This window comes from Canis lupus, chromosome 19 (assembly GCF_003254725.2).
Source record: "Canis lupus dingo isolate Sandy chromosome 19, ASM325472v2, whole genome shotgun sequence".
Classification (NCBI taxonomy): Eukaryota; Metazoa; Chordata; class Mammalia; order Carnivora; family Canidae; genus Canis; species Canis lupus.
In genome coordinates, this window is record NC_064261.1 from 28,418,434 (window position 1) to 28,445,694 (window position 27,261).

A 27,261-nucleotide genomic window follows, 5' to 3' on the forward strand; every position below is an offset into this window, starting at 1 on the left:
ATGCCCATGGACATGTGCCTGTAAGGATTTGGAGATTAGGTTAAAGCCAACCCATTTGGGAAGTAATAGTGCTTCCATGATTTAATAATAAGCAGCTTTGAGGCACAGAGTATCAAATGAAACATTGGTTCTCATAATACTAAGATATAAGGGTGAGCCTCATAACTAATGTTCAAGTATATATAGCACTATAGCTGACATTAGCTGAGTAAAGACTGATTATAAAAATAGGAACTCACTTTGCAACCAGTTGGGGGGGAGGGGGAAGGAATCATGTTTGAAACTCTAAATGACCACGAGTTGTGTGTATTACAGATACATGTAAAATATGTATGTGTTAGAGATATATGTAAAATATATATCAATGGTAGTGCTTTTCAGAATTTGCTTTTGTGTAAACGATGCCTTGTACAATCTAAGTGAGTAGGTTGAACAGTTGTTGAGTTTAGAATTGGGGTGGGGTGGGGGTGGAGAGCCTTGCTAGAAATGTTAATTGGACTTATTAGAATATAGGTTATATTTATAGCCTGGAGACTAAATAAGGCCCCCGGAGGGTGTGAAGATAGAAGAGTCCAAATGCTAAGCCTTGGGGAACTTCAGATTTGGGAGATTGAGGAAATGACAAAAACAGTTCTAATAAAACATAGTAAAAATTGTGATTAAGAGTTCATAGATATATTATTTTCTTCTTTCCAAACTCAAGTGTGTGAAAATGAGACTTCCTTTTTTTTTTTTTTTTTTTTTAAGATTTTACTTATTTATTCATGAGAGACACAGAGAGAGAGGCAGAGACACAGGCAGAGGGAGAAGCCATTCCCTGCGGGGAGCCTGATGCGGTCTTGATCCCAGGATCATGACCTGAGCCAAAGGCAGATGCTCAGCCACTGAGCCACCCAGGCACCTTATGACTTCCTTTGTATATAGTCAAAATTCACACTTTTTAAAAGAATCTTGATATAGAAGGACACTGGCGTTCAGTGTCACTCAGTGACCCCGCCATCCTAAACATTATAGGAATGTTCTTTGAGAGCCATTGCTAATTTTCTCTATTCTTCTTGGTCTCTAATTTACTCCCATAAGGCTACCAGAATAACTTTCTAAAATAAAACTATTTGTATGTTTGCAGTACTTCCATGGTCCCCTCTTGACCTTAGGAGAATGTTAAATTGCTCATGGAGTCACACAAGCTTCTTCATCCTCTCCCTCCCGCCCACCTCCCCTGGCTATATAGTTTGCTACTCTCCTATTGATGCCCTTAATTTCCTTTCTCATTTACTAGCAGGCTTCATACTTGATTTTATCTCAATCTGGAAAACTCTACCTCTTGTGTGTGTTTCTGACATTTCCTAAAGGGAGCTCTCTGAATTCTCCAGTTTGGGTGAAGTGCTTTCTTAGTACCCACCTTGTAGTAGGTGCTGGAAGGCTGGTTTGCACAAGCACACCCTGAATGCCCCTGTTAATCACAATCTTGAGAAAGAAGGGATCCCGTCCTCCCTCTATATTCCCATTAGGCAGAATGTATAGAAGAATACATCGCTTAGCATCAAAGTCACAGACTTTGGGAATGGCCAACCCAGAACATCTCCTTTGTAGTGAAAGACATCTGGATGGCCATTGATCTTGGCATGCCTTGATCTTGGAACACTGTCATGAAAAGAGGGGATGGGCTATAGGTAGTTGTGAGGCTAGTTGCTATGCTATTTGTTTCATGTAGATCCTAGCAGCAGATGCTTTGTCCAGTTGGCCACTCCTGGCCTCTCTCTACATGAGTTCCTCCAATAAATTCATGTTTCCATCACTGTCTCTGGGTCTTTTCTTTGGTCTTACTGGACCACCATTTACCCCTGGCTTAGAGTTTGCCAGTATATGGCAACATATCCTCATGACATCTTTTTCTACTCTGTATTGCAATTTTTTAAAGTAACAAGAGAAAATGTATACAAAAGAAGAGTGGTTCTCAATCATTTGTCCCCCCAGAGAACATTTGGCAATGTCTGGAGACGTTTGTGATGCTCACACTAGAGATGTGCTACTGGTACCCAATGGGTAAAGACCCAGGATGCTGTGAATGTACCCTACAATGCACAAGACAACCCTTTCAACAAAGAATTATGCAGCCCAGACTGTCAATAGTGCCAAGGTTGAGAAATTCTGAATTGAAAGAATGAAGAGAGAACCACATGAGCAGAGCAGAAAGCAGTCCAGAAAGGCCAACCCTGCTGAGGTTGTGGGTGTGATGGGGACTGATGGCAGGAGAAGCCCAAGCACCTGAAGGCAGGGAAAGGAAGAATGAGGAAGTCTGACAGTGAGAGCTGTGGGGTAGAAGAGATACAGAGAGAGTTTACCAGCTGTGTTAGGGAAGGGGAGTGGTGTTCAAAGAGGACATTTAGAGAAGGTTTCTGAATGAGGTTCTGTAGGAAGTCTTCCTCTTTATAAAACACATTGTAGGGTTCGGCATTTCAACGCTTCTTGAGACACACTGCTGTTCCTTTTAGTTCCATGGCAAGCAGGGAATGGACTACAAAGTATCAGGTCAACTCTGTTTGAGTTAAAGTTAGTCACCAATCATTTGCATGCTTTGTGATCTCCTGGGGAATGGGTCGTGTCTTATTGCCTTTGAAATCCTGGCGCTGACCACAGTGGACAACCCAGATTTGGAACACACTCAGTGTGTTTACACTTTGGGGGCCAGGCTAGGTGAAATTTTAAAGTAACCACTGGCATTTTCCTGCCTGTCCCTGCAGCAATAATTTCTCTGTTTTTGGCCTCAGGTTTTCATTCCCTTTTGTGTGCTACCCTAGTGGGACATACCCACGCTAGGGTTCTTTATATTCCTCACCATCATACTCCTCCCAAAATGTAAAAGGAAAGTAGTTACAAATGCTTTAGAAATGTCTACTTATTCAAAGTTTAGTGACATAATATGCTTTTTTATAATTTCTAAAAATTTTATTTTAAAGGAAGAATCTTTGGAAATCCCAATGCCTGCCAACAAATTAATGCACCTCCAGTGTTGAACTATCAGGCATTGTTGAAGTATACAAAGGAAATATTTTGACAGCAGGGAGATATTTCAACTATATCCTTCAAATTAATTCTTACCAGAGACTCCCGTAAAGCAGCCTTCAGACTATGATAAAGGCAGTATCTATAATCTGATGTTGTCATGTGCTTTGGAAATAACCTTTATATTGTGTGTGTGTTTTGCATGTGTATCGGCGTGTGCACCCCACATGTGTATAGTAAGTGGGAGGCTGATCCATTTGGATTATAGGCTGTGTAGTACTTCTTTATACACAGACATACAAGAACATAGACACAGACATATGCACATATTCTCCAGCAGCTTTCTTATAAATTCATCTTCTATCATGGCTTTTGAGTTTGATTAAAACAGCCCGGGCTTTTGAGTTCCAATGCAGGATATGCCATTTGCTAGCTGAGATCTAAGAAATGTATTCTGTCCATCTTCACTTTACCTTCCTCGACTGTAGAATGGGACTAAGTCTGTATACTTCATGCTGTTCTTGAAAAGAATATGTGCTTCAGGCCATCACAGAGTGCTGGGCGATAATACCCTTCAAAGCCTATTGCCCTTTTGGTGAATGTGATTAAGTAGAAGTAGGGCCAGGAAAAAAATCAAAGACAGATGAAAAGGATGAGATTTAGTCATGCTGACTTCTACTGCAACTGTGAACTCCCACTTCTGTCTAGAACTCAGGGCAACTTTGATACATGTGCATTAAGAGATAAAGATACTGATACTTACTGCAACATTTTGTAATATTGAAAATTAGAAATAATCTTAAAAGTCCATAAATAAAAGAATGAGTAAAACAATTATGATGGACTCATACCACACAGATTTTAAATGGGATGACTTCAATCAAAATGTTTAATGCTCAGTAATACGCTATCTTCTGCAAAGAGAGAAAATGAGAAAAGTTAGACCAAGAATGACAATACACAAGACACTTCAACTAGAACCTTTTGAAGGCTTTAGAAATATGGAGCAAATATTGCAAAAACTGAAAATTTCTTACACCTAGCATATTTATTGATTATGGTACTTTTTATATTAAATGTTGAAATATCTAATACCTGGATGACATATTTATTGATTTTGTGTTTAAAATCTACTGGGTCTGTATACTCATATGGATATGTATATGTGTGTGAGAGAAAGATTCTTGGATTTGAGAGAGTATTAAATGAGTTTTGGTAAGAACTTTCTGAGACTTGGCTGTTTCCAAAGCTTTTCATTAAGTTAGCAAAGAAAATAAAATGATTAAGTCGAGAAACCTAATATTTCTAATCAGGCACTGAGTTTAACTTTCTTCTTCCTCTTTATTTGCCTAATTCCTAACATTTTTCTCCAAAAGCAAGTTTTATTTTCTTGAAATTAACTTGTAGGTATATAGATGTGTTATCTTTTTCATTTCTTCATTTCAAATATTGCCTTGAGTTTCTATATTTCTGTGCATTAGTAAGAAGTTTGGTTTTCATATTTAGGAATAGTATTTATTGTCTTATTTCTCTGTGCTTGAAATGATTATTTGCACTGATTCCTTCAGTCTTTTTCTTTATCTGTGGTCTTCAAGATTGCCATTATTTAAAATTTCTATTTTGGCCTTTTAAGATTCTTATAAGTAGGCCTAGGATAGTTTCCATGCTCATGAGCCTTTTAAATTCACAAGAATTATTCCTTCTTATGGACAGGCTTGAGAAACACTGACTTAGGGTAATTTCTTATTACTTATCCTTTAGTTTTATAGAACAATTTTTAAATAACCATATTAAAGCTTACCTCTTCCTCCTTAGTCTTTTACAGCCCTTCCGTAGTTATTTACCCACATAATGTCCTGGCCTTTTGAGCTTCAATGTAATGATTCCCTTCTCTAGGAAGCCTTCCTTGAATCACTCACTTGAATTAGAGTCTCCACTTTTCACTCCTCATTCCCCTTGAGATCCTCATTTAATTCTGGTTTTCCTAAAGATAAAAACTATATCTATATGTATATATCAATATCTAGATAGATGATAAAGACAGATATGATGATAGATAGATAATCCTTAATCCACCAGTGCTGAGTACAGGGCTTAACACGGAATACTCATTGAGCATCTGATAATAAGGAAACCATGATTCAACAAAAAACATTTCATTAGCTTTATTAAAATGCAGGTGTCCTCCTGGGCAGTTAGTATTAGTAAGACGAGCTTGCTTTTATTTTCTATAAGATCTACATTTAAAATTCTCAAGCTGATATTTCAGCATGTTTGGCTCACCCTTGTCAACTGGTTATGATGCAGGGTTATAGACCATAAATGTAGAGTAGAAACAAAACTACCATCTAAATTTAAAGCAAAGTGGTAGGAAACCAACTCTCATTCCTTAACTTCCAAGAAATTCCTTTCAATTAACTTGTAGGTATATAGATGTGTTATCTTTAGATAACTAAAATAATAATTAGCACCAGAGAACAATACTCATGTATCTTGGGACAAAATTTCTGACACCTTCAAAAATGCAGATCTAGTAAAGCTGGGCTGAAGAAAATAGTCTTCACAAAGTCCTTTCACTGCATTGTAAGGACAGATTTCTACTGAGTTCCCATTCTTTAAAATTGCACCATGACATTTATTCTTTTTTCTTCTTCAAATATTCAGTGCAATAATGGTTTCAGGTGTAGAATTCAGTGATTCATCACTTACATAAAACACTCAGTGCTCATCATGAGTGACCTCCTTAATACCCTTCTAGCCACTTATTCTTTATTTGAATGCATTGTTATTCAGGTGCCAAAGACACTTTTTTTTTTAAATCACCCTAATAATTATATTGCATTTTTATATTGAATATGCTTTTTAAAAAAGGAAACTGACAGGGGCCCCTGGGTGGCTCAGTGGTTGAGTGCCTGCCTTTGGCTCAGGTCATGATCCTGGGGTCCTGGGATCAAGTCCTGCATCAGTCTCCCTTCTGGGATCATCCTTCTCCCTCTGCCTATGTCTCCACCTCTTTCTCTGTGTCTCTCATGAAAAATAAATAAATAAATAAATAAATAAATAAATAAATAAAATCTTTTTTAAAAAGGTCTTCAAATATCTATTCTCTGCCTTTCTTGTGCATAGAGACATACAGGGGTTTTGATACAAAAGATTATAAAACAATAAACTTGTGAATGTGAAGTAACAAAATAATTTTTGAATAAATTATTCAAGAGGGTGCTGTCAGTGAATGGACTACTCTGTAGCAAATAGAGACATTTACTTACATATGTGGAGAAAATATTTATGGCACATATTTTCTAAAAGGAGAACATTTTTTAAGATAATACATACTCAATGTTAACACATATGTGTAAAATAATAATGGTGATTATTATTATTATTATTATTATTATTTGATGATTTTGATTCAGTGTTTAACCGAATACCAGAGCATGAGATCCAGACTCCTGATCTGGTATGAAGCCCTAACTAGGGCACAAAAGTGATTCTCATACATCTGGGTTCAGTGACATGACCAATTAAATATCCCAAACTTTTCATCTTTATCATTTAAAAGAAAAACATAGCCATTTATGACTTGTCAATGATGTAAAGATGATCAGAAAAGTGTTTATTCTAGAATTTTAAGGAAAGTTCAAGATAGGATAGAAACAAAGGAAAGGCATGTTAATAAAACTCTATTTGAGTGAAAAGGAGGTTCTGTAATTTTATCTTCAGGCATTCATTGTGATAATCCCATTTATATTACAACAGTGCTCTGATATGGTATGTAAAGGTATTACTTAGTTATCTTTCTTAATAAAATAATAAAAATATTGAAATGAAAGAAAAATTGAACTATAATTCAGTTATAAGACTATTGATTGTGTAGCTTCTAAAAATTCCTATTAAGAACAAGATACATTTTATTCTCTTCCTGAATTATAACTTGGGGAGATATAGTGAAATAGTGAAGTAACACCCAATCTCAGAATCTGATCTTCATCTTCTTCCCTTTTATAAGATAAAGTCAACAATATGCTTGATTTTTGAAAATTCAGGCAGAAATGGACACCCTGAAATTCTAACAAGCTCTTGACCCATGCTGACTCTTCCTGCATTTCATGAGAGCTGATGTAACTCACTGTTTCCACCAATGTGTTCAGACCTCTTGGCCAGCCTCTTTGCTATTCATTTATTCAATCTAGAGTAATCTGTGTCTAATAGAGTGCTGGAGCATGTCAGGATGAACAATTAAATATGATTGTTGTCACTGACAACCAGCAGTTATTGCTAAAAATGTCCCAGGCAGGAATGTGAGCATTAGGGTGTTTATTTTAAATAACAGAGAAGTTTAAATGAAGTAGCTGTTCCAGAAAATGACAATTAAAAGCTACTATTCAAATAGTGCATTTCTCCTGCAGACTAATAGAAATATTAGTAGCTTTTCTTTTTCTTTTCTTTTTTTCTTTCCTTATTTGCTGGCACAGAGGACTAATTCTTTACCTGGTGAGGCTACTAACTGATCATGTGATCTATAATTATTTGGCTTGTCTTCTGGGGCAAGATGGAGAGTAGATGGGGGTGATCATTTCTGAATAGGACAAGAAGAGAACAGGCCCTTGAAATAAACTATAAAGGACAAATGACTTTTAGGTAAGCACAAAGAGAAAATATTTTGAGTAGTGAAAAAATAAAGTGAGATTTTTGTCAGAATTTCCACATGAAAAAATAGTTGTCATAAATGTACCTTTTTGCACCAATTATATATCTAAAATGCTAGTGATATGTACCAGTTCTCACGTGCAATACCTGCTGTGTGTGTGCATGAGTGTGTGTAGTGTGCAGACACATGCACATAGAGAGGGACAAAGAAAAGGGAATGTGGAGAGCAGCTGACATAAATAAATACATTTCCTTTGATGAAGTCACTTAAACTGCTGGAAAGTATAGTTGTGTTTTTCCTAACCCTTAAAATATGACTGCTAATCAAATTTCCCAATATGCAGACAAAAATTTCTCATGATTGACTGTTCACTGACTCCAGAGAGTAGTTTCCAGGAGGAATTCTTATGGAACTGCTATAAGCATCTCTCTGTATCCAGAAGGGGTAAAAAAAATGTGGCTACATTGGGGGGTTCCTGTCAGTGACACTTCTTATTGACTGGTGGCCGAGAGTAGAATCCTGTTTCCACCCCCAGGGTAGATGCTCCACTGCACTGCCTCATTCTGCTTGAAATATTTATTTGCTGCTAGTTTTGTATTTAAAAATGCCTGTGTTTTCTTCTAAAGTAAACTTTAAGTTCTTTTTATGGTAGGGAATATATTCTGTGCTTAAAGCCACTCCAAAATGCTTTGTATATTAAAAGAGCTGTAGGAAATATTTGTTGAATAAGTGAATAGTTGATAGATGGCAAAGCATATAAGTATAAGCAATTACCAATTACCCCAAAACCGAATACTTCACAGGGTGTTCATTGACCTTTTTTTCACATGTTCTTATTCCAATTTTTATTTTTATTATTATTTTGAGCATTGGAGAGTAATTTACATATTGAAAACTCCCCTAACAAATAGTTTTGATTGTTTACTATTAATAAACTTAAATTCAATCAGACTACTGATTGTTTATTTTTCTTCAAAATTTTCTTCTTTCTCATGCATTCTATGGAATGCAGCTTGAGTGGCAATGGAAAACCTTTTACAGTAAAACAGTAAATTAATACTTTGACATAATGGACCAGGAAAATTGGCAAAATGAAGTTATATAAGATAGACCAATGATAGAAATGAAATTGAGAGAGACAGAGAGAGAGAAGTAAATTTTGATGTGAGTTTTGCATTCAGCTTGAAACTGGCCATTTTCAAAATAGAGTAGGATAATTCAATTAATGTTAGGTTGGGAGAAGAAAGTTGCATACCATGAGGAAAGTAAGCTTTACTTCTTTTTTTTTTTTTAATAAGATTTTACTTATTTATTAATGAGAGACACACACAGAGAGAGAGAGAGAGAGAGAGGCAGAGAGAAAAGGAGGTTCCCTGCAGGAAGCCTGATGCAGGACTCAATCCTAGAGCCCTAAGGTCACAACCTGAGTGGGAGGTAGATGGTTAACCAGTGAGCTATCCAGGTGCCCCTTAAACTTACACTTCTTAAGAAAGTACATTTTTAGAGTTTTCAGAGTATGTCACAGGCATGTTAATTAATAAATGCCAAGCATATCCCAAAAGCAAAAATAAAGAATTATCTTCTCTTTTGTATATCAGAACTCTGCTCTCCCTGATAACATGAAACAGCACTTTGTGCTCTCTGCATTGTCAGCTGTCCTTCCCTAACACCCTGCTTGGAACAGCTCACTAGGGGATACAAAGACTGATGAGATCAAGACACCTGAATAAGACCCAGAAACCACAGCAGGGAGATACAGCAAGCCAATCACATGATGAGAAGCTCCTGCTAAGAGAATAACATGGGTACATATGTAGATCCATCTCTCCAGAGTAGAAATGTCTTGCCCACTTTAGAAATTGTTTTGGTAGCAGCTTTTGAATTAGAGCATTCCAGTGCACATCTGCTTTTAGTTACAGAGAGTTTGTTTATCTCTTCTATAACCACAGGCTATGCACCACAATTGTGGGCAGGAGCAGAAAGAGATACAAACTTCTTTTTTATTAAACATGCAAAGTGTTCATGACATGTCGGAGTGCAGCATTAAACACGGAATCTTCAGTTGGGATCTTCTAAAGAAACTTCTTAATGAAGTAATTATTTACCAGCATGTGGATAGAGTGAGGAAACTCCCAAGGGTATAAGCAGACATCTAGGAACTAGCAATAGTGGGAAGCTGTTTCGCCCTTAGACCTAATAGAGTGAAGGGAGGAGGTGGAATGTGGTCAAGAGCAGAGTATGAAACAGGAGCTGCCCCCCGGCTATAGTCTCAGGGTTGCCACGTTGCCAGACCTGAAGATGGCCTGAGTGAGAAGAATAAGCACTTGGTCTTCCATTTCCCACCCTCTTTCCTTTTCCATGCTTTCCATCAGGCTACCAGAGCTGAAGCCAAAGAGGAAAGGATCCCAGTCAGTACCCTGGGCCATCAGCCTCCAGGAAACACAGAACAGGAGAGGGTAAGCTAGAGAATGGGGATGGACAGTAAATGTTGAGAAGCCAATACCAGAGGGAGTGACGCCTTCATCTAATTAAATATTATAGAGAAAACATAAAGCACTTTCCACTTAAAGCAATATTCTCCTGAAAGACTAGGGGAGATCAGAGTCCAAGTACCAAGCCTGCCGTGGGTTTGCTGAGAAGCTTCAAAAGAGTCCCGTAATCCTTTGTGCTTCAATTCACAATAATATTTTTACTTACTATTTTTTTAATAAAAGGGTTGTTCAGATATATGTGATAAGATTCGCAATAAGCCATGCTTCTTCAGGGCAGGATGGGGTTTAAATCCAGGACTTCCTAATAGTGAATCTCATAATGCTGAGAAAGTACAATGTAAATTCTGGTGTATTTTGGACCTGTGAATTTCATGAACTTAAACTTGAACATACTTGAAAAAACTTAAAAGAAAGATTCAGCTGAAGTTAAGATGTTGAATAGTGAAGCCCTGGGTTTGGAGGAAGTTGGGTTCTATTTTCAACACACCTATTAATGGTGCCTTTTGAAATTCTTTAGATTTCCAAACGGTGTTTCAAAAGGTAATTTGGGTTGAAGTGGTTGAAGTTACAAGTGGGCAAACACAGCGGAGTGTTCCCTTTCACATAGGTTTCTATTCATCTACAAATGCCTTTGGTCTGCAATTTGCCTTTGGAAAATGCACGCAATTTTCTCTGATAAACTGAAAATTCCAGCCTCATGCTGCTCTTTTAGGGGAAATCATGAGGCTCCTATAAGAATGGGTAAACAGAGCTGCAACTTGTCAAAAGTACTAACATTTGAAAAATTAGAATTACAGTAATTTGATACATCTATTTTTAAGGGTTCCTGTGAAAATAATCTCCTAACACTATTTAATTCAAAAGGTTTTAATGCTTCAGTTCTAGTGCTTTGGGTCTACCATGCAGGGACAAATATATATCCAAAAGAGGGATAAAGAACTCCTGAAGAAAAGCAAAGAGAATAAATAGCATCCTGTACCAGGGGTGGTGGAGGGGGATTCATGGTAAGGGAGGCCACATGGAGCCTTAATATACCCTGGACATCCCCCTAAATATGGCAGAAATAAGACATCAAACACACATGGCAATGTGAGAACATTTTTCTTTCTCATCTCTAATTTTGTTTCATGTTTCTTTCATTTGGAACTCCCCCTTAAAAACTTGCAGGTTTTGAATACATTAAATATTAAATATTTTAAAATATTTTTACTTTGGCCCTTCAGACATTCTTTCCCTTGTTGTTACCTGTGTAGTTGTTTTCTTCTATAGGTAGTACTGAAATAAAACACGACACATCCAAAAATGAAAATAAATGGCTAAGGCATAAATCTTTCGGAAATACTTACTTGATTGTTTTAAATCTGGTCACCCAAATCTTCACAGGTATGGGATTTCTGGCTAAGGAGGTTAAATAAAGCCATTCCTGTTTCACTTCTTACCCTAGGAAACTTGCTAAAATCTACAAAAGCAACCACAAAAAATCAATGAGACAGGTCTATCTTCACCACAGTATGGATATGTTCCTAACTCCAACGCTCTGAAGATCATTTTCCAAATATAATGGTACTGGGCACAAAATGAGGTAGAAGCCTCAAAGTGCTAACTCAGGTCTTCAAGATTCAAATCTCCCTAAAAGAGGGACAATTGGAGGGAGTAACAATGGAAGGAGGAATGAGGGATGCAAAGGAAAAGTAGGAGATGTTCACATGCAGACCTCATTTAAAAATAGGTAGAGATGAAGAAGGAAACATTCCCAGGTGTCATTTTGCGTCTTCAGCCTACCTCTGGCTGGGAAACTGTTGGGAAGAGGAAAAGGGGAAGAAGGAGCAGAAATCATGAGATCTTAAAAAAAAAAAAAAAAAAAAATCCTCACATGAAGGTTTCTGTGAGCCACACCAATTCACTCTGGAATCACACCTAAAGAGTTGTGTTCCTAGGACAGGGGACAGAAGCTCTCCCTATTCCAATAAGAAGACATATCTGTCTCTAGCTATCTAACTACTCTTCTGCTTCTCTGCCTCCACATCCATATCTACCTCTCCTGTTTATTGAATACTAACTGATTTAATTCTCTTTCATTGAATTGGGCTTCCTTTTTTGCTTTTTAAGGTTTTGCTTCTCCTTTCTGTTTGCTTATTTTTTTTTTTTTAAGTAGGCTTTAGCCTCAGTGTGGAGCCCAATGTGGAGTTTAAACTCATGACCTAAGGATCAAGAGTCAGATGCTTAACTGACTGAGCCACCCAGGTGCCCCAATATTTTGCTTAATTTTTAAATAAAAGTAAATTATTGCTTAACTGAAATGCCACATAAAGGAACCAAGCAATTTGAGTTTTTAATAAGGCCAAAGTCATTAATTAATGGCTTAAAGAAGACAGAAGAAATTGGTGATGACTAAAATCATAATTCCATATTTTTAATTCTACTTGAATATATATGTATATGTATAATATATGTATATATATAATTTGTGTGTTTGTGTGTGTGTGTGTATGCATGTGTGGAGGAAGAGAGATTCTGCCTCTCTGGTGGTATTCTTGGTCATGTTGCTGAAGGAATAGTTTATGTGTTCTAGTTTCCCTTCAGAGCTTTCTTAGTTTGTGGCATGCTGTCTTTTGCCCTTTCTGTGGGGAAGAATTCAGCCTAAAAATGAGTCTCTCACTTATTAAACATGCATTCCTTCATTAGCACGTTAACCATTTAACTTTGAAAGTAAGAGATTTTTTTAAAGATTTTTATTATTTATTTGTTTGTTTGTTTATTTATTTATTTATTCAGATAGACACAGAGAGAAAGGAGCAGAGACACAGGCAGAGGGAGAAGCAGGCTCCATGCAGGGAGCCCGATGCAGGACTCGATCCCGGGACTCCAGGATCATGCCCCAGGCCAAAGGCAGGCACTAAACTGCTGAGCCACCCAGGGATCCCCAAAAGTAGGAGATTTTACTGTCATCACTTAACCATCATCTCAAATCCAACACTGAGTACATAACATCACCATTCCCAAGATTACGTTACCTGGGTCCTAATTGGCCTTCATTTACTCTTAAGCATAGATTTATAGAATGAGCCTAAAGGAAAGAGAAGAGGGGGATGGCTCACCACTGTTGAACACCATTCGTGTGGCATGCCATGTTTCAGTACTTCACATTTCTCATTTCACTTAGTTCAAAACCAGTCTCTATGAAATATCATTGCCTCTGTTTGATAGATAAGAATATGAAAACTTGGGATCCCCGGGTGGCGCAGCGGTTGGGCGCCTGCCCTTGGCCCAGGGCAAGATCCTGGAGACCCAGGATCGAATCCCATGTCGGGCTCCCGGTGCATGGAGCCTGCTTCTCCCTCTGCCTGTGTCTCTGCCTCTCTCTCTCTCTGTGACTATCATAAATAAATAAAAATTTTAAAAAAAGAATATGAAAACTTAAATGTGCTAAATAACTTGCATGAGGAGTCTGAACTAATCAGTAGTAAGCCTGGGATCCTAGCCATGACCACAGGCTCTGAAATCTTGTTTCATTCACTGCACTGTGCTAGTCCAGCTGATACTATATCTCCTCCAATGCTTCATCTAATGTATCAGGAAGCTGAAGCCCAGAGCGGAGAGAAGTCTTACACAAGTTCACAAACCAAGCCTCCCAAGTCTTGTCTTAGTGCTTTACCACTCACCAAGGTATCTACCCCACTGCCCCCAGCAGGTAGAGCTACAACCAAGCCCTATGCTGGCCCCACCAGAGCACAGATGCCTTTACTGATCCATGAAGCTCCCTTGGTACCAGTGCTCTGCCTTTTAATCTTTGGGTCATCCTTGTGCTTGTCTATCTACACAGCTCATAGGCATGGTAGTCACGCATAGTTACTAGGTGCTTTCTAACAATCATACTAGTACAGCCCAATGATTGGATATAAGTGAAACTTAGCACTCTCTCATAACGTAGGTACCAGGAAATTATAAAATCAAGTCCCAGACCAAATTCTGTCACATGTACAAATATTAACAAGCAAGAGTGCAGCCCCAATGAAATCCCACTATTCTATTTTGAGACTGAATATGCCTTGCTTGGAAGATTCTTTGAAAATAAATCATATAATATTCAAAGTGCGTATTTCAGCAAATCATCTCTTGGAATGCTATGACCAATTCTTTTCTAAACCAGCTTCTAGACACAAGCTCACTGATGAATCAAGCCATCCACGTTATCTCTAAAGGGTATATGGTAAGGTGGACACTAGATTTTAGTGCTCTGTTCCTTAAAAAGCAAGGATTATTTTCAAAATATCTTACTTTATCCACAAATACTGAATACCAAAAATTATTCAGTGGAAGCACATTTCTAACACCTCCTATTTCTAATCAACAACCTTTCTAATATCTATCAAGCTTTCTAGTTAATTAGCAGAGCCTCTAATATCATTTGGTGAGAAAACAAATAGAATGCATAGGTAGGCACTTCTGCAGTGTGAGCTTGCTGATTTAAAGCTAGCAGATCTCCCTGGCATGATTATGGCAACTGACCAACCCAAACATGCAATGGAAACTTGCTAATATATACATTTATACTACATGGCGCTGAGATGAAGTAGTTTAAAGTACATTGTTGTTTAAGCATTGGCTCACCACCTCCCCTGGCTTGGAATCATTTGTTCACATAACTGCTTCTTGCCTGTCTTATTTCTAAGATAGTTCTCTGGCTGCAGTACAGGTGTATTTCCAGGATCCTGACCTCACCACTCTGCATGCTCCCACCTTGCTCCAGTCCGAGGCCTGGGGCTACAGTTCTAGAGAATTTCTGGACTTGCCTGGCCCTGCTTTCTTCTGGCTACAATACACAGGATGTATTCCAAATCTGTGTTTTTCTGTCCTATTGGGACAAGGAAGCTTAAAACTTCAGGCAGGCCTCTACTTGAACAGGCACGAAACTACCTTCTAGAGGGAGGTTTACAGGAAACATTTGTTCATCTGTCTTCATTATCTGAGCTTCAGTGGGAGTTCACCTCTGTGACTTTATCATCCTTCTCAAGCCTGATATCACCACCTCCCTTCCTCCCTTTTCTAATAGTGAACGTTAAAACACTGGATAGTCCCATCTATTTGTCACTCTTGATAAAATAGAATTCTCAAAATATGGGATAAAAGATATGTTTGGTGGCTCTGAGACCAGGTGAAAATCTGCATCAAATAATAACTATTCAATTTTCGAGAAAAAAAAATGATACTTTAGATATCAGCAAATGAACACAGACCACTTTTCAGGACTATTAAACTTCTGAGCTTAAGATGAGGGTCAACCAGACAGGCCAGATCAGTGATCAGCAGAGTGGGAGCTGGGACAGCCCTTTCTGAAGGGACAGCCTGACACAGTTGAGTCCCCCCTCATCACCACCTCACCAGAACAAAGCCCAGCTTACTTGAGTTTACAGTTTTTCAACAGATGTACATTAAGTTTGGTTTTTAATATGAAATCTCATTATTTTAAAATGTTTTGGAGTGATTTTAGTTTCATGAAATGCTGTTCAAATAAAACATTACGGTTGGCCTGCATCCCATAATGTAGCTGAAACACTGGGCTTCTTAAAGAATCTTTGGTCAGTAAAAAGGTTGAGGCATCCTACATATGAGAGGAGATTACTGGGCCACTCTATCCAGGCAATAAAACGTGTTTCATGAGATATAGAATTTAAATGTTTTTTTATAAAGTTATTTTTAAAATTGATAGAATCAGGATGCCTGGGTGGCTCAGTGCTGGAGTGTCTGCCTTCAGCTCAGGGCGTGATCCCGGAATCCTGGGATCGAGTCCCACACCAGGCTCCCAATAGGGAACCTGCTTCTCCCTCAGCCTATGTCTTTACCTCTGTCTGTGTCTTTCATGAATAAATAAGTAAAATCTTTTTAAAAAATTGTTAGCATCTTCTAAAAGTCTACTCTATGAAAGACAAAACAGAGAGCTTCTTATGTAACATAATTCTCCCAGCAACCCAAGAGGCAGATCTTATTACTTCCATTTCACAAATAAAGAAACTGAGAAACTTTGAAAGGTAAGTCACTTTTGCAACATGCTGTGCTAGCACTTGAACAAAAGTTGTGTCTGAGTCTATGCCCTTAACCCCAGATCCTTCTCACTAACTCCCATTTATTGAAGTAACCTTTGTTATTGGTATTTTCTCAACCAGTAATCACTACCATGTGCCAGCATCTTCCCCCTTTTCTCTTATTCCAGAGAGAACATTATATATTTCTGTCATGCCTGGCCATGAAGGTAGGGGCCTGGTGATAATATTAGTCTCTCAATTATCTGAGCTAGATCTATACATAAGAAATTTGGGAGGGGTTATTTTCATGTTGTCTCTTTTATTTAAACTTTTTTTTTCATACTAGGGCCTAGAACGAATGGTGTCTGCTTTAATTACTTCCTTTAATGTGAACCTATGAAAATACCAAAGCATTCCCCCAAAGGGTAGAGGAATTCCCAATGGTGTAATCATTTGAATGAATTCAGGAATCTTTGCCTCAGTGTTGAAGAAGTCACTCATGCTCCTATTGCATGGCTAGAAGTAACTGTGAAAACAAACAGAGGAAGAAGGCAATGTTGAAATCAGAGTACTAAACTCTCAATGGTAAGATTTCAGTCATCACTGGGGTAGCAGGAGACATGTTTTACTGAGGCAGTGCCTCTTCCTGACTCCTCAAATTATTCCATTAAGGGGTGGAGGGGGGGTTCTCTTTACATTGAGGCATGTAAGTGGAGAAGAGCAAGTAGAGAGAGTCTAAGAGGCCATACGGAGCACAGAGTAGGGCAACAATGTTTTAACTGAGCATGTCACGTGATTTCATAGAAAGAGAATTTGGTTATGGGTCAGAGGAACTGACTCTACATCTCTCATTAACTACTACATGACCTTTAATAAGAACTCAGTTTTCTTTCTGTTCATTGAGAGCAAAGGATATACAATTTTAAAATATATAAAATAATAATGGTGAGGCACTGGGGGGGCTTTCATGATCTTAGGGTCCTAGAATCAAGCCCAGTGTGGGGCTCCATACTTAGCGGGGAGTCTGCTTCTCTCTCTCCCTGCTCTCCTCTCCCATCTCTCTCTCTCAAGTAAATAAGTAAAATCTTTAAAAATAAATAAAATAACATAAATTAATAATAGTAATAACAGCTACATCAGTTGAAATAGCAAGAATTACAAATTGCCTATCACTTCGTATGCATTGCCTAATCTTAATGGTAGGCATGAAAATTATGTATCAGTCTCCCTATTCTTTTTTCATTGAAGTATAGTTGACATACAATATTATATTGGTTTCTGATGCACAACATAGTGATTCAACGTTTATATACATTATAAAATGATTTCCAGAATAAGTCTAGTTACCATCTGTCACTATACCAAGTTATTATGACTATATTCTCTATGCTGTACTGTACTTCCCCATGACTTATTTATTTTGTAACTAGAAGTTTGTACCTCTTAATGTCCTTCACCTATTTTGCCCACCACCCCAACCTCTTCCTCTCTGGCCACTACCAGGGTGTTGTCTGTATGTATGAGCCTGTTTCTTTTCTTTTTTCTCTGAATTTTATTTTATTTTTTTATAAATTTATTTTTTATTGGTGTTCATTTGCCAACATATAGAATAACACCCAGTGCTCATCCCATCAAGTGCACCCCTCAGTGCCCGTCACCCAGTCACCTCCACCCCCCGCCTACCTTCCCTTCCACCACTCCTAGTTCGTTTCCCAGAATTAGGAGTCTCTCATGTTCTGTCTCCCTTTCTGATATTTCCCACTCATTTTTTCTCTTTTCCCCTTTATTCCCTTTCACTATTTTTTATATTCCCCAAATGGATGAGACCATATAATGTTTGTCCTTCTCCGATTGACTTATTTCACTCAGCATAATACCCTCCAGTTCCATCCACCTTGAAGCAAATGGTGGGTATGTGTCGTTTCTAATGGCTGAGGAATATTCCATTGTATACATAGACCACATCTTCTTTATCCATTCATCTTTTGATGGACACCGAGGCTATGAGCCTGTTTCTGATTTGTTTTGCTTGTTTGTTTTGCTTTTTATAAGTGAAATCATACAGTATTTGTCTTTCTCTGTCTCACTTATTTCACTTATAATAATACCTTCTAGGTCCAACCATGTTTTTGCGAATGGCAAGATCTCATTTTTTATGGCTGAGTAATATTCCTATGTGTGTGTGTGTGTGTGACTTCTTCCTTATCCATTCATCTATCAATGAACAATCAGTTTGCTTCTGTATCTTGGCTATTGTAAATAATTCTACCATGAACATCGGGGTACATATATCTCTTTGAGTTAGTGCTTCTTTTTTGTTTTCAGATCAATATCCAGAAGTGAAGTTGCTAGATCATATGGTATTTCTATTTCAATTGTTTGAGAAAATTCTGTATTATTTTCCATAGTGGCTATACCAATTTGCATTTCTACCAACCGTGCATCTCCATATCCTCACCAACACTTATTATTTCTAGTCTTTTTGAGACTCTAGCCATTCTGACAGGTATGAGATGATATTTCAATATGCTCTTGATTTGCATTTCCTTAATGATTAATGATGTTGAGCAAGATTTCATGTACCTCTTGGCTATCTGTATGCCTTCTTTGGAAAAAAATGTCTATTCAAGTCCTCTGCTCATTTTCAATTGGCTTGTTTGTGTGTATATTTATGCACATTGAGTTGTGTGCATTCTTTATATAATTTGGATACCAATACCCTATTAGATATGTCATTTGCAAGTATCTTTTCCCGTTCACTAGATTGCCTTTTCATGTAAAAGCCTTTCAGTTTGACATAGCCCTGATTGTTTATTTTTGCTTTTGTTGCTTTTTCCTGAGGAGACAATATTCCAAAAATCTAGAACTAAGATTGATGTGCAAAACTTTACTGCCTATACTTTCCCTTTTGTGATTTCAGGTCTTATATGTAGGTCTTAGTCCATTTCACATTTATTTTTGTAATAGTGTAAGAAAGTGGTCCAGTTTCATTCTTTTGCATGTAACTATCCAGTTTCCTAGCACCACTTTTTGAAAAAAAACTATCTTTTCCCCATTATATTAGTCTCTTGTTTCATTCTTTTCTACTTTATAAGGGATTAAGTTACAGGCCCGTTAATAAATGTTAACTACAGATCTCATCATCTTTCCATTCAGCTGGCTATTAACATTTATTCCAGCTCTTCGTAGGGTTCTGTTTCCTCCCCCACCTACCCAATGTTCCTTTTATTTCTGTGGAAATTTTTTTTCTTCCTGGGAGTCATTATGGTGTTCTGGAAAGATGATTGATAGCTATTTAATGAAGTACAGAGTACAGATCTATAATCCCAGGATATATATATATTTTTTTTTTTCCTTTGGTTCAGTACTAAGAACAAAGTAGGTGCCCCAAAACTTTTTTGTTCAGTTTTGATTATTTAACTTAATGCAAATAACACCTTGATCCACTCAGAGACAAACACACTTGAGTGCTCTTCAGCTGTGGTTGCTCTATCTCACTTCTTCTCTGGCCTATTTCCAGCCTTATTTTGCTCCTTCCAATAGTTTTTATTCTAGAATCTTCTGGATGACCATGAGTTTACAGCATAAACAGCTTCATGCAAGAACAGGGTGTCACATCACAGAAACTGTACAGGTGTGCCTTCCCAGAGCCTTTAGCGCAGACTAAAATATCTGTGATAAAATGTTCCAGATGGAAATAAATCCCTCAAATAATCAATAAACAAGGACTGGTATTGATCACTTCATAGGATGAAAGGCAATTTGTGGTCCATGGCTTGAGTCTCTCCCTGTCATTCATTTATTTTGTAGAAGTCACAGCAATTTAAAAATATGCTTTCACTTAAAGTAATTAAGCAAACACACACACAGGCACTTAAGAAATAATGACACTTAAACGGTAATGTTCTTTTTTTTCTGATGATTTCAACAGCTATTATTCATGTATATTTACATAACATTGGGGAAATAGCTTTGAAATGTCTACTTTGTTCTTCATTCATGTGTTCATTAGGAAATGAGAAAAAGAGATGGATAGATTGATAGATGATGGATAGATAGATAGATAGATAGATGGAGTAGACAGTAAAGGCTACACTTTGTGGGGTCATAGAGTAGATGCCAAGATCAGAGTAACTGGCTCAAGACTCTATTTCCAGTCCCCATTTCTCACACCCTCCTCTCCAGCTGCTCTCAACACTCCCAGTCTCCTGAGCTTGTCTGTGCTTTCACTAGGAACAATGCATTGCCACTGTTTCACCTGCAGTGCATGAGGGATGCTTGTACTTCATTGCCCCAGCCTTGCTTTTTCTTTTGACTAACTGGTCATCTTTCAGGACTCGATTTAAAGTGATCTGCTCCATTCAGGATCTCTTCATGTCTCAGCCAAGTGCAGTGCACCTCTTCTAAGGATTCACAGACATTAGCTGATCCTTTGAGCAGTGACTCTACTGTACATGTTTCCTTGTCTGGGTTGATGTGAGTGACTTACCAGCAGTGACTTGGAGGGTATCATATTCTTTTACTTGTTTTGTTTCTTTTTACCTTGGGATCTAGTTATGACTCAAGCACAGGGAGCAATCTCTAAATAGTACTTGTTGAGTAAATAAAGGAAGGAATAGTTAAGGAAATCATACTCTAAAAAGTTAGTAAGTAGCAGGATGCAATATGACAAACTCTCTCAGCACCCATGGAGGGAGCATCCAGCCCAAAGCATCAGGGAAGGCATTGCTCCCCTAACTTCACTCCCATCTTATCCAGTAAGCTGCTCACCTCCATCCCTCAGGAACAAGCTTAATACTGATTTCTGCTCCAATAAGAAATGCAATGTAAAACAAAATGTATAAAGAGACAATCATTTTACAGAGGGACCTGTGGCTTATGGGGAGGAAGGAGAGGTCACACAGAGACTGTTTCCGCTGTCTAGTCAGAAAGAACCTACTGCATCAAAACATGGGGACAGGAAGAGGAAGAAAGGCATGATATGCTACAGAGGGGAGAAAAAGAAGTTTGGAGTGTGGCAGAGGGGCACAGGGACAGCACTTAAGCTGGGTATCTGTGTCCTAAGGAAGAAGAAGAAGGTCTTTACCACCCATGAAGATTGTACTTTTGGCTATTTCCAGCTAAGAACATTTCTGAGAGGCTACCCCATGTTTCTTCCTACTTGAATCAGCTAGCTCCAACCCCAGGTCAGGTAGAAGTCAGGACAGTATAAGGTTAATATTAAGAATATAAAACAGGATTTTTGCTACAGGAATTCTACTACTCACTCCTTTTCAGTTTCAGAGCGAGGAAATTATATTCGCATAGATACAAGGACAATAGACGAATGGAAATTGAAAATCCAAACTAACAAACTCACAAAACCATTTTCTCCTAGCAGCTGAGTCAGAGCATAATTGCTTCACTGGGACAACTCTGGGTGATCTTTTCCCAGCAGCCTTCCAAGCTTGGCTTCAGGAATATGTTCCTACTGAGAACAAGAGCTAGATGTTGGAACCATCTACCAGGTAAATGGCGCTAGGACTAGCTACTTGGACATCTTGTTTCCAGCACATTGAGGGTCTAAAGCAGGAAGTGCACATTTTGCTGGGCTCTCCACAGATAGGCTCCACCCATTTGCTTTATTCCTGGAGCCAAGGAACACAAGGGGTTAACTACCAAAACATTCAGGAAGAGCCATCACAAGTGCCTGGAATAAGTGACAGGAAACTGCCACATGAGGACGTAGAGCCATTTAGCCCAGAAAAGAAGTGCCTATCTTCAAATGTGAAGCCACCATGTTGACAAAAGGCCACACTACCTTGTTTCTACAAGGCACAGAGATGGAACCAATGGCTAGATTCACAGATAAAATATTCAGTCCACCTATTAGAAAGAAAATTTTAGGTGTGCCTGAGTTGCTCAGTCAGTTAAGCAACTGACTCTTGGTTTCAGCTCAGGTCATGATGTCAGAGTTGTGAGATTGAGCCCCAAGTAGGGCTCCATGCTCAGCAGGGGAGTCTGCTTGAGATTATCTCCCTCTGCCCCTCTCCCTCCCTTGAGCTCTCTCTTTCTCAAATAAATAAAATCTTTAAAAAAGAAAAGAAAAAAGTAAGTCTTGACAGTCCATAGTGAGATAGACCAGCTTACAAATATAAGATCTTCATACCAAGGAAACTAGACATACAACCATGTTACGTAAACCTCCCTATATATCTTCCTAAGACATAGTAAAACATCTGAAAATGATTCAAATAGACAAAGGAGGGGACTTGAGTATAAAGAACAGGTACATCTATTTCAGGCCCCATATTAAAAAAAAAAAAAAGAAAAACTACGGTATTCCTGGGTGGCTCAGTGGTTGGGTATCTGTCTTCCCCTCAGGGCGTGATCCTAGAATGCCTGGATCAAGTCCCACATCGGGGTCCCTGCATGGAGCCCACTTTTCCCTCTGTCTATGTCTCTGCCTGTCTCTCTGTGTCTCTCATGAATAAATAAAAATTTTAAAAAATAATCAATCAATAAATAAATATTTAAAAAAGAAACAGTAGAAAAGGAAAAGTATATTTACTGCCTCAACTATATTAAGAATCTATTATGAATAAATACATATTTAATTTCAACACTGCGGGAGGTACATTAGATCAATTAGTCAGAACACAGTTCTCATAAAATTTACAACCCAGTAGAAGGAAAGCATGCTCATAAATAATGATATTGCCATGAAGAAAGTGACATATATGCAGTGCACATAAAGTCCTCTGAGCATTAGACTTTCAATAAGAATGGACAAATCAGCCTATGTTTTAGTTATAGTAAAAAAAAAGAAAAAAGAAAAAAAGTTAAGACACCTGAAATAAACTGCTTCTCATTTCCAAGAAAATAATGAGGGCCGAAGCAGGATGGATCAGAGAAAGGAGAAAGAAAAAATTGAGAAAAGTGTTTTGTGTTCAATTTCTTTCATTCTTAAACTTTATTGACTCTCAGGTTTGGGCTGGACACACAGAATACATTTTTGGAGTTATTCCAAATACCTTTCAATGAAAGGTTGTTTTTATTTAAGGTAAGACATTTACAGAGGAAATATTAGAAAAATTAAAATTAAAATAAAAACAAGTCATATATAAAGAACCTATAACTCCTGTTATTCTGTTTATGATAAAAATACAACTTTTTCAGTGCATATAAGTATAAATTGATGTGCATGTATATGCATATATATAGATACCATTAATACTGGATGATGAATAATTCGAAACATTCTTCTTTGTGAGCAAGATTCACACATGGTACAGAAATTCTTTTCCAGGATCCCTGGGTGGCACAGCGGTTTAGCGCCTGCCTTTGGCCCAGGGCGAGATCCTGGAGACCCAGGATCGAATCCCACGTCGGGCTCCCGGTGCATGGAGCCTGCTTCTCCCTCTGCCTATGTCTCTGCCTCTCTCTCTCTCTCTGTATCATAAATAAATAAAAAAAAAGACTTAAAAAAAAAAAAAGAAATTCTTTTCCATGCTAATAAAAACACTCGGTGACATCACTCTTGGTGTCTCCTTCCTTTGTTGGATGCACTATTATACATTTTTAAAAACCTCCTTATAGGAGACTTAATTCTGTCCAATGTATTATTACAAATAATGTGACAATACACATACCAATAAATAGGCATATTTCTAATTATTGTATTGTAAATTTGTTTTACATGTATACTAAAGTGTAGATGAGTGTCTACTTCTGCACACTTGGAAACATTATTTCTATTACATTTTCTTTAAGAATCTGACAGGAAAAAGGTGGTATCTCCGTGCTACACAATTTACTTTTCTTTATTTTCAAATAAGATTCAATGTTCTTATATACTTATAAACCATAAATCAGAGGAACTTATTTCTTGTTTAAAATCATCTCCTTATGAAATGTTTTCTTCTTCTTCCTTATTGATGGGAGCAGGTTTACACATATTTCTCAGCATTGATTTTTTTAATACTTTTAGACTTTCTTTTGTTATTCAAATTCACTTAAGTTTTATGCAATTAAAACTGTTAATATTTTCCACATGGCTTCAATTTTGGTTTTATATTTTGAAAAGTTTTCTCCAACCACCCAAATTATAGATATATTACTAAAATATTTTGTAATTTCATCATTTACATTTAAATATTTAGGACATTTGGCATTTATTTATTTTTTTAAAGATTTTATTTATTTATTTTTGTAAGACAGAATGAACAGAAGCTAGGGGCGAGGGGCAGAAGGAGAAGCACTGAGCAGGGAGTGGATTTCAGGACCCCGGGATCATGACCTGAGTCAAAGGCTCAGACGTTTAACCAATTAAGCTACCCAGGTGACAAACATTTGGCATTTATTTTGAAGTTATGTAAGGCAGAGCGCCCTATGTAATTTGTTTTAGACAATTAACTCATTATCCAATTATAAATTATTGATTTCATCATTTTGTTCTAAATTGAGATTATTTATTGGACACTCCTAATATCAGGCACTGAGAATAGAATAATGAGGGAAAAAATGGACAAAATTAGTTTTCTCACACAGCTTACATTCTAGTAAGAGAAACAAGTATTAAATAAATTCTCACCAAAATATTTATAGAAAACCATGGGGAACACCCTGAGTGTGGAGACTAGGTAAAGATTAAATACAAACCTTGGAGAGAGATGTGGGGAGAAAAATAATTTTACAGAAGAAACAAGATCCAGTTCAAAGGTCCAGGGGTGGGCTGAACGCGCCTCATTGCAAGAAGTGAAAGAAATTCTCAAAAGGCTTGAGTATGGAAGGTAAGAAGCCACCTACATTTTTAAGTACCGGTGTCCCTTTCACACAAGGCACAGCTAATCCCACATCCCTTTAAAAAGAAAGATATCTGCTATTCTGTTTTCTCTTACAGAGAAATTTGAGAACCATTTTCTAAATGTCAGAGAAATATTTTGATTAGAATTTCTTTTAATTGAAACATTAAACTGTGCAGGAATTTTTTTTTTTTTTTTTTTTTTGGTATTCAATGGAGTGATTATTTTTAATTGAATGAGTTAAAAGGGTTTTGTCTTAGATTAAAAGCACACTTCTTTTGCCTGCATGTGCATATACGCAAGTATGTGGGGGATTTTTTTTTTTTTTTAATGTGACTTGGTTTTCCAAGACTTATCATGAAGACTACTGAGCAGTTAGTTTCCAAAAAGGAATCTTTGCCTTTAACTTGTTTTTCTGTGTTCCGGCAATACATGGTTTGTAGATTCAGTGTGACAGCCAACCAAAGTGATATCAGGAAGTAAGCTTATGCAAGATTCAGAGACTTCTTTATAAGGCATGTGGAACCATTGGATGGGAGAGAGCGGTGCTATTGTCCAATTCATTTAGATGAAGCTCTCCTAAAGGAACATCAAGTACAGCTTAAGATGGATTGGACTTTTAGCACAACATTTCCATGGATAATGGTCTAGCCTGCCTATCTTGAGTGACAGGTATGAACACAAAAACTTTTAGAATACTAAGCATTTTTAATTAATGAAATACCGAAATAAAAATTAAGAAGTTCTTAAATTCACATATCCTAATCTCTTGGTACCAGATATTTGGTTAATCCAAGACTTATGTCATAGCAGTACCCTAACAAAATAAATTGGCTCTTAGGGGAAAAAAAATCCACAATTGAGTCTTTCATATAATTTTTATTTTCTATTTTTCCTCTGATCTTTTCAGTTTTTTTTTTTTTCACAGAGCTACTAAGAAGTGGTTAGCATGCTTTAATGAACCTTACAGTTAAGCATAGTCCGAGAAAGTCAGAAAGTCATGTAATAGACAACATTTCTAGACTATCAGTCATCACCCCAATGTGATTAATTTATTATAAAGTGATCTGTATGTCGTATTGTTTTTCCTATTGGTGTTAAACAACAACTCCCAAAGTGTGTCTTTTGAGATTTGCCCCCAGGAGGTAGCAATTGCTTGGCATGTAAACAGTAGGGACAGCAGGGCAGTTTTCCCCTCTTCTAAGGGAACAGATCTCAGACACAAAGATGCAGTACTGGCAACTGAAATTTGGTAGAGCACAATGAAGGGTTGGGGGACTATGGGGGTGGGGGGCACTCACTGTGTCGGCTACAGCCAAGACGAATCTTCCTACCATAAAGAAAAAATCGCTTTTAAACTGTTTTACACTTTCTTTCAACCTATCTTTACTACAAATACTATCCATGGAATTTATATTCTTCATATTGTTAAAATTGTTTCCATAATTTTCATGGCCATATAGTGTCCTTTTGAATTACTTTACTAGAACTCATTTAGCTGTGTTTGCCCACTAGTGCGTCATAGCAAAATGGTGTGCTGGGAACACCAGGTGAGCTGCCCAAGTGTGGTCGGTTTTTACTGTTAGTGTGTATTTTCCTGTTAACTAAGGATCATACCCTTCAGCAGTGTCTGTTAGACAGAGCAAGGAGCTGAATGCAAGAAACTGATTAACCAACATCAATCCGATACTAAAGAAAGATCATATATTTATTAAAGCACTTGGGGATTTTTGCCTGAAGACTACAAGAGAAATGCACAGCAAGAAATAAACTCCTCTCCTCAAAAAGGAATTGAGATAAAGACTGATCAAACAAAAAGCATAGGAAATACTAAATTAACCAATACCTTCAAGATGGCAGTGTTCTAAACTACAAAGACACACTTATGAGTTGAATATGAGTAACTGAAATATCTTGCTGCCATGCGTTTTCTTCTTTTTCATTGGCTTCAGCTTTGGAATTGATAGTATAACTTCCAGTTTATGGTATATAATTCTCATCAATTCATGGAAAAGCTCATTCTCTCTTATGTGCTTTTCACTCTTCTCATTCTGGGTCCTGTCCTACTCTCTCACACAGGTACCTAATCTGCTGTGTTTGTCACATGTCCTTGGATATGTATAAAACCGTATGAAAATACAGTGGTACCTTTGTATGTGTTTTTAGGTTGCGCAAATGATATTGTGCTATGGAAATTGTGCGTGTGTGTGTGTGTGTGTGTGTGTGTGTAATGCTGTAGCTTTATGTCTTCTTCATGCTGTTGTATATACCCCTAATTTATTGCTCTCTAATGTTGTTACAGTAAA

General features: G+C 37.5%; 1 long non-coding RNA gene across 4 annotated transcripts in view; it reads left to right on the top strand.

The window, feature by feature from the left end:
- Positions 1-27,261, top strand: part of LOC112647630 (uncharacterized) — an 87,105-nt gene that overhangs the window by 35,314 nt on the left and 24,530 nt on the right. Inside the window, exon 6 of one of the 4 annotated variants that reach the window (XR_007403935.1) lies at positions 21,553-21,680. The exons of the other annotated variants lie outside the window; for them this stretch is intronic. This is a non-coding gene — a long non-coding RNA (uncharacterized LOC112647630). Of the gene's footprint in view, positions 1-21,552; positions 21,681-27,261 lie in introns of those variants that run through there. 4 annotated transcript variants of the gene reach the window in all.